The following is an 8,627-nucleotide window of genomic DNA, read 5'->3' on the forward strand; positions in this document are numbered from 1 at the left end:
GTGTGTGTCATAGCCACTGGTCATTCTGCCATTCAGTTGATTTGCATGTTAGCCTTTTATTATATAGGATATATTATGTGTTCATCACACAGGTTTTTTTTTAATGTTTTTATTTATTTGAGAGAGAGAGGAAATGAGGGAGGGAGGAAGAGAGAGAGAGACATCGATGTGAGAAACACTGACTGGTTGCCTCCCATGAGCTTTTTTTTTAATTTATTTTTTACAGAGAGGAAGGGAGAGGGATAGGGAGAAACATCGATGAGAGAGAAACATCAATCGGCTTCCTCCTGCACACCTCCCACTGGGGATGTGCCCACAACCAAGGTACATGCCCTTGACTGGAATCGAACCTGGGACCTTTCAGTCCGCAGGCCGACACTCTATCCACTGAGCCAAACCTGTTAGAGCCACCACTGAGTTTAATAATCATCTATCATTTTCCAAATTATTCGAATAGCATGGAATATATTCCCTGTGCTGTACACTACATTTTCATGGCCTAAAAATGTAGAATACTTCACGAAGTTGTATGTCATCCTTGTGCCATGGCTATACTAATTTTCTCTGTATCTTTTTTTAAAATATGTTTTTCATTGATTTTAGAGAGACAGCAAGGGAGAGGGAGAGGGAGAGAGAAAAACATCCATGTCAGAGAGAAAAATCGATCGGCTGCCCCCTACTGGGGATTGAAACCACAACCTGGTCATGTGCCCAGACTGGGAAACAAACTGAGCCAGGGCTTTGTATTGTTTTAATTTTAGTACATGTGCTGCCGATGTGAGCACTGCCATCTTGAAATTCTTTTTTAAAAAAAATACATTTTATTGATTTTTCACAGAGAGGAAGGGAGAGGGATAGAGAGTTAGAAACATCAATGAGAGAGAAACATCAATCAGCTGCCTCCTGCACACTCCCTACTGGGTATGTTCCCGTAACCAAGGTACATGCCCTTGACCAGAATTGAACCTGGGACCCTTGAGTCTGCAGGCTGACGCTCTATCCACTGAGCCAAAGCGGTCAGGGCATCTTGAAATTCTTAATAAATTTTTAGAAGGGATCTCTCATTTTCAGCTTGGGCTGCCAAATATATATATATATATATATCTTTTGCTGTATTGTATTGATCTAAGTAAGCAGTTACAGAACCCACCTGTATTCAAGGGATGGGGATATAGATCCCACCTGTCATTGGGAAAAGTATCAAAGAACTCATGGTCATCTTTAATGTGTCACAGCATGGTATAAGAGGGGAAAGAGTACTGGAATGAAGAAATCTGAGGCTGAGTCCCAGTTTTACACATAGACCATTATCATACAGTATTATAAGCACAATGAGAGAGAAGTATTTATAGGGCCCAAGGGAAGTATTCTGAACTTACATATTTCTAGATGCAGTGAGCCTGCTACTAACAAACCACTTCAGCTTTTGGGACTTCAGTTTTCTTCCATTTGAAATGCGGAAGTTGCTTCTAAAATCATGAACCTCTAATGGCCCATTTATAATTCTCTAAATGTGTGTCTGATATGGTATTCATTAGAAAAAGTGTTTCACAGGGCTCACCAATGGGAGGAGGACATGGGAACAGAAGGTGAATGAGCCACAAAACCATAACTATTAGTTTAATCAGAAAGCCTGACCTGTGGATATAAATTCAAGGTCAGCTACCTCCAACTTGCACTTGTTTATTCCACAAACACCCATTATAGATTACAGGGCAGACACAGTGCAGGAGTGCTGGGCTACAGTAGTGAGCTCTCATCTTCAGGGACTTACAGTTTACAGTGGGCAGGCGAGCGTGCAGACAGTTGCACCCCTAGTGTTGAGTGCTGTGGTAAGGATGGCATAGGTCCTTGGGAACCTGCTCTGAGCATGCAACGGGTGGGGGGGGGAGGGTGCGGGGGGGGGGGCAGGCTGAGCCCTGAGGCTGAAGAGGAATTAGGTCTGGGGGGGGGTGGAATATGGCATACGTCATATCCTATACAGAGGAAGTGGACTGCAAAAAAGCCCAGTAAAGAGAAAGCTGGGAGACTTAGGGAACTGAAAGCCACTCTGTGAGTTGGCAGTGTAGAAAGGGAACATACGGGGTGGTGGGAGAAACTGCCTAGACTAGAGGAAACTAGTAAGGGGGGTGGAGAAGATGAGAGACAAGTTGGGGCCAGATCATAGGGAGCCTTTAAGCCTTGAGAGGGAGCTTGCTTGGATTCTACCCTGAGACGCAGGGAAACATTGAAGGCTTTGGAATTGGATAGTGGCCTCTCCAGTTTGGGTATAAGAAATTACTGAAGTTAGCAGCGGATTGCTGAGATCGGGCTGGTTGGGGGTGGGGCATGGTATGCTAGAAGTAGAGACTAGTAAGAGGCTGTGGTTTGTAGTCTAGGTGAGAAATGATGGTGACTGGAACTAAGGCAGAGGCAGTGGAGATGGACTGAAATGGACAGATAAGAGAGACTTAGTAGAATCAACAAGACTTGTGATTGACTGAGTAGGGGAGGAGAAAGAGGGAGTTTGCAAAGATGATGCCCAAGTTTCTGGCTTGAGCAACAGTGTGGACAGTGGTGTAATCTACTGAGAGGGAAAGACCATGAGAAGAATAGTTTTCTGGTGGGAGGGTGGAAGGATCAAGGTTTCAGTTTTGGATATGCAAATAACTATTGAAAAAAATGGGTTTGAACTGTGGGGGTCCATTTGTTTTTTTAAATTTTATTTTATTGATTTCAGAGAGGGAGAGGGGGAGAGAGATAGAAACATCAATGATGAGAATCATTGATCAGCTGCCTCCTGCACACCCCACACTGGGGATCAAGCCCGAAACCCAGGCATGTGGCCAGCTGGGGGTCCATTTATTTGCAGATTTTTTTTTTAAATAAACCTTTCTTTTTTTATATATATATATTTTATTGATTTTTTACAGAGAGGAAAGGAGAGAGATAGAGAGTCAGAAACATCGATGAAAGAGAACCATCGATCAGTCGCCTCCTGCACATCCCCCACTGGGGAAGTGCCCGCAACCCAGGTACATGCCCTTGACCGGAACCGAACCCGGGACCTTTCAGTCCGCAGGCCAACGCTCCATCCACTGAGCCAAACCGGTTTCGGCTATTTGCAGATATTTTAAAAAATACTATAGGTGTATTTTCTCTTATGATTTTCTTTAAAAAAAATTTTTTTTTTTCATTTTAGTGAGAGAGGAAAGGGGGGGAGAGATTGGTTGCTTCCTGCACGCCTCCTACCAGGGATTGAGCCTGCAGCTGGAGCATGTGCCCTGACCAGGATATCAAACCATGGACCTATTGTTGCATGGGATGTTGCTCAACCAACTGAGCCACACTGGCCAGGGCTCCTTTTGATTTTCTTAATAAAACTTTCTTTTCTCTAGCTTACTTCATTGTAAGAATATAATATACTAGAGGCCCGGTGCACAAAATTTGTGCACTGGTGGGGGGGTGTCCCTCAGCCTGGTCTGTGCCCTCTCGTAGTCCAGGACCCCTCACTCCTTACCACCCACCTGCTCACTGCTCCTTAGCACTGCCAAAGGCATTGAGCGTCTGCCCCCTGGTGGTCAGTGTGCATCATAGCGACTGGTCGTTTGCTGTTGGGTAGATTTGCATATTAGCCTTTTATTATATAGGATAATGCATACAATGTACAAAATACGTATCAATCAATTGTTTATATTATTGGTAAGGCTTCCAGTCAACAGCAGGCTCTTAGTAGTTAAATTTTTGGAGAGTCAAAAGTGATACACGGATTTTCAGCTGTGCAGGGGTAGGTGCCCCTAACCTCCTCATTGTTCAAGGGTCAGTTGTATTTAGTTTGAGATGGCTGTGAGACTTCCAGTTGGAGATGTCCAGTAAACAGTTGGGTTGTGGATATGCAAGTCAGGAGAGAACTGGAGGTAGCTGTGGGGTGAAGGGAGGGGTTTTATTTTGATCTGGGAGTAACAGATTGTTTGCATAATGACTTGAAGTACAGAGAAAAAGAGGGACAGGTAGGAAGACAGGCACATTCAAATAGTCAGTGGATCAAAGCTCCCTAGGGTTGGGAAGGGATGAGTCAGAACAAGACCAGGGATTTTGTCTTATAGAGCAGAGTGAAGGAGTTAAGAGTTCAGACTCTGGCATCAGACTGTCTGGCTTGGAACATTTGATTCTATCACCTTCCAGCTGTGAGACCTTGGGCAAGTCACTTACACTCCCTGAGTCTCAGTTTCCTGGACTATAAAATGGGGAAATTGCCCTGGCCAAGTAGCTTAGTTGGTGAGAGCATCATCCCCGATATGCCAAGGTTGTGGGTTTGATCCCCAATCAGGGCACATATAAGTATCAGCCAAAAATAAGTGAAACAACAAATTCCCCTTCCTTCTTCCTTCCCTCCCTTCTCTCTCAAATCAATCAATCAATCAATCAATTAATAAAAAATAAATGTATTTATTTACTGGGGATCAAACCAGCGACCTTTTGGTGCATGGGAGGACACTCATCCAACTGAGCCACACCAGCCAGGGCCTCCTTAGGCTCCTCTTGACTGTGATAGTGTCTCAGACTGTCCTTGTTTTTGACGACCTTGACAATTTTGAGGGGTACTGGTTAAATATTTTGTAGGGTGCCCCTCTATTGGATTTTGTTTGATGTTTTTCTCATGATGAGACTGAGATAAGTTTTAGGGAGGAAGATCACAGAGGTAAAGTGCCGTTCTTTTTTTTAAATATATTTTATTGATTTTTTACAGAGAGGAAGGGAGAGAGACAGAGAGAAACATCGATGAGAGAGAGAAACATCGATCAGCTGCCTCCTGCACACCCCCCACTGGGGATGTGCCCGCAGCCAAGGTACATGCCCTTGACCGGAATCGAACCTGGGACCTTTCAGTCTGCAGACTGACGCTCTATCCACTGAGCCAAACCGGTTTTGGCATAAAGTGCCATTCTTATCAGATCATATCAAGGGTACATATGATTAACATGATTTGATATTGGCCTGTTCACCTGGCTCTAGTAGTGTTGGTCAGGTTTCTCCACTGTAAGGTTACTCATTCTTCTCCCTTCCCAACTGTACTCTTTGGAGGGAAGTTACAATGTGTAACTCTCTTAAAAAAACACACACATTGAATTTATTGGGTGACATTGGTTAATAAAATTATATAGGTTTCAAGTATACAATTCTAGAATTCATCATCTGTATATTGTATGTTCACCACCCCAAGTCATGTAGCTCTCTTTAAGGAGTGGGGAGTTACACTCCCCACTTTAACAGAGGAGTATCTCCATAAATTATTTGGAATTTTTCTGCTTGGGAGATTTGACTCTGCTTCTCTATTTATTTGTTTATTCTATCATCCTTTATATCAAAATGGACTTATGGATATTTATTTTATACTTTCTGTTATAATTTATTACTTCTCTAGCCCTAGAACCAGCCATTTCTCCAAGGAGCCAAGGAATCTTGTTTCCTTTTTTTTTTTTTTTTTTTAGGGTGAAACATTTTAATCTGACGGTAGCATATAGCACTGTACAGGGAACACTCACAGCTCCAAGAGTGTCCCTCCAGATTAGAAGGAAGTTCTCAGAGATAAGTAGATCAGCTACAGTCTGGTTCCCTGCTGTGGGAGGGAGAGGAAATGGAGTGGGGAAAGCACTGTGGGCAGCTTTCACGTCACTTGTAGATCCAGTTCTGAGCACAGCTCTTGTAATCTACCAGTTCCTCGGGCCGAAACCACAAGCCAATCTCCTTCTCTGCACTTTCCACGGGGTCACTGCCATGGATAATGTTCCTTCCAACTTGGATACGAAAGTCCCCTCAGATGGTCCCAGGTTTGGAGTCTGCTGGGTTGGTCTCCCCAAGCATCACTCGGCCTATCTTCACAACATTCAGCCCCTCCCAGACCATGGCAACCACTGGCCCTGAGTGCATGTATTTCACCAGGCCCCTAAAGAATGGGCGGTCCTTCAGGTCGATGTAGTGTTCCTTGAGAAGGTCTTCCGAAGCCTGCATGAATTTCATAGCAACAAGGCGGAATCCCTTCTGCTCAAAACGCTTGATGATCTCTCCCACAAGCTGGCGCTGGACCCTATCAGGCTTGATGGCAATGAAGGTGCGCTCACTGTTGGCCATGGTCCCTTTCAGCTGTTGGAGCTCCTACTCCACCTCCGGTCCTTCACCAATCTTGTTTCCTTTTATTGAGGAATGTTATTAGGTGTGTTCCATCTGAATAAACTTTAATATGATCACAAACTTATCATCTTGGAATAATATGGTTGCTTATTTTTTCATGGATTTTTAAAAAATATATATATTTTATTGATTTTTTACAGAGAGGAAGGGAGAGGGATAGAGAGTTAGAAATATCGATGAGAGAGAAACATTGATCAGCTGTCTCCTGCACACCTCCTACTGGGGATGTGCCCACAACCAAGGTACATGCCCTTGACCGGAATCGAACCTGGGACCCTTCAGTCCGTAGGCCGATGCTCTATCCACTGAGCCAAACCGGTTAGGGCAGTGGTTCTCAACCTTCCTAATGCCACGACCCTTTAATACAGTTCCTCATGTTGTGGTGACCCCCAACCATAAAATTATTTTCGTTGCTACTTCATAACTGTAATTTTGCTACTGTTATGAATCATAATGTAAATATCTGATATGCAGAATGTATTTTCATTGTTACAAAGTGAACATAATTAAAGCATAGTGATTAATCACTAAACAATATGTAATTATATATGTGTGTTCCGATGGTCTTAGGCGACCCAAAGGGGTCGCGACCCACAGGTTGAGAACCGCTGGGTTAGAGCAACATGGGTGCTTTTTGTATGAGTCAGGGTTCAATCAGAGAGGCAGGGCCAGCAGAAATATATATATTAAGTGATTTATTGCAAGGAATTGGCTTCTGCAATGATGAGGCCAGACTAGGCAGATTGGGAATTAATAGTGCAGGCTTTCAGGAAGGGCATACTGGTCCTCACAGGTGTGGGTGGTCCCCAACTGGGACTGTAGCCTAGCCAAGTGACATAGCTCTTTGTTTCTGTGCTTTTGAGGTAAAATCTATGATTCTATTTTCAATCAATACCTATTAATTGAACACCTTCCATCTACCAGGAATTAAGGATACTGTGGTGAATAAGACAGACTTGGTCCCTGTCCTTATGGAAGTTAAGTCTAGTGGGGGCAGGGGAGATATTAATCTAATAACTGCTTGAATAACTTCAAGTGTGTTAAAGACTGAAGAGCAGATCAGGTGTGGTGCTAACCTTGCCTGAGGGGAGGGAAGACTTCCCTAAGGAGGTGACATTTAAACTGACATCTGAAGGATAAGGGGGAATGAACCAGGTGGGAGGGGGTGGGGGAGGCAAGGAATAGAGGGAAGAGTGTTTCTGGAGAGGGAACAGCATGTAGGAATCCCAGAGTTCAGACGAACATGGCTCTTTATAGGAACAGCAAGAAGGACTGACTGTGTGGATGGAGTAGAGTGAGGAAGGGTGAATAGAGAAGGGATGAAATGACTTAGGGAGAGAATATAGAGTGAAGAGAAAAGTTTCTGGACTTCAGCTTGATAAACACCAGTAATTAGAGCTATAGGAGGCCATGGAAGACTAGAGAAGAGGGTTTCAAGGAGGAAGAAGTAACCAACATTGACTAGTGGGGCCAAGAAGTGAACTAAGATAAGGACTTGCATTTGGCAGATGGAAGTTCATCATAGGCAACCTTTGAGGAAGCAATTGCACTGGGATGATGGAGGCAAAAACCAGAATGCATAGAGTTGAGAAGCGATTAAGAGGTGAGGATGCCCTGACCAGTTTGGGTCAGTGGATAGAGCGTCTGCCTGTGGACTGAAGAGTCCCAGGTTCAAATCTGGTCAAGGGCATGTACCTTGGTTGCGGGCACATCCCCAGTAGGGGGTGTGCAGGAGGCAGCTGGTCGATGTTTCTCTCGCATTGATGTTTCTAACTCCCTGTCCCTCTCCCTTCCTCTCTGTAAGAAATCAATAAAATATATTTTAAAAAAAGAGGTGAGGAAAGCCCTAGCTGGTACCTCAGCTCGTTAGAGCATTGTCACGATAGGCCAAGGTTGTGGGTTCAATCCTTGGTCAGGGCACCTATAAGAAGCAACCAATGAATGCATAAATAAGTAGAAGAATAAGTCAATGTTTCTCTCTCCCTAAAATCAATCAATAAAAAAGGAATTAGAAAAAAAGAGGTGAGTAAAGAGGGGAGGAGACCTCTTTGAGAGGCTTGGCTGTGAAGAGAAGAGAGTCATAAGATTAAGCCAGAAGGCTGGGGGGAAACTTGAGCCTGTTTATCACCCAAAGAGCCTCAATAAATATTAGTCACTCAATAAATGTTATTGCACTGAACTAAATTGAGGGTGAGCTTGAAGATACAGGAAAGGGATTGAGGGAATAAAGCCCTTGGAGGAGATGGGTTGACAGCATGAGTTACATCTTGAAAGTAGACAGGCATGCTCCTTCATTAAAATAAACGGAAATAGAAGACATGGAGGCTGAGTGTGGAATGTAGGGTATGTTGGCTGGAATGGGAGGAAGGCATTTTCACAGATTATAGGGTCAGGAGATAACGGACTTGTATACTTTTATTCTCTTCAGAGGATTTCAGGTTTAGCTCTGACTCCAG

The 8,627-nt window shown here is 43.9% G+C and overlaps 1 non-coding gene and 1 pseudogene across 1 annotated transcript; both read right to left on the reverse strand.

Moving 5' to 3' along the window:
• Nucleotides 1–501: 501 nt before the first annotated feature.
• On the reverse strand, nt 502–609 carry LOC118654841. Its single transcript, XR_004967100.1, has one exon. It is a non-coding gene; the product is annotated as a U6 spliceosomal RNA (small nuclear RNA).
• A 5,023-nt stretch (nt 610–5,632) lies between these two features.
• Nucleotides 5,633–6,149, reverse strand: LOC118654699 (annotated as a pseudogene).
• Nucleotides 6,150–8,627: the final 2,478 nt, after the last annotated feature.

The sequence above is a fragment of the Myotis myotis genome, unplaced genomic scaffold (assembly GCF_014108235.1).
Source record: "Myotis myotis isolate mMyoMyo1 unplaced genomic scaffold, mMyoMyo1.p scaffold_m19_p_4, whole genome shotgun sequence".
NCBI lineage: Eukaryota > Metazoa > Chordata > Mammalia > Chiroptera > Vespertilionidae > Myotis > Myotis myotis.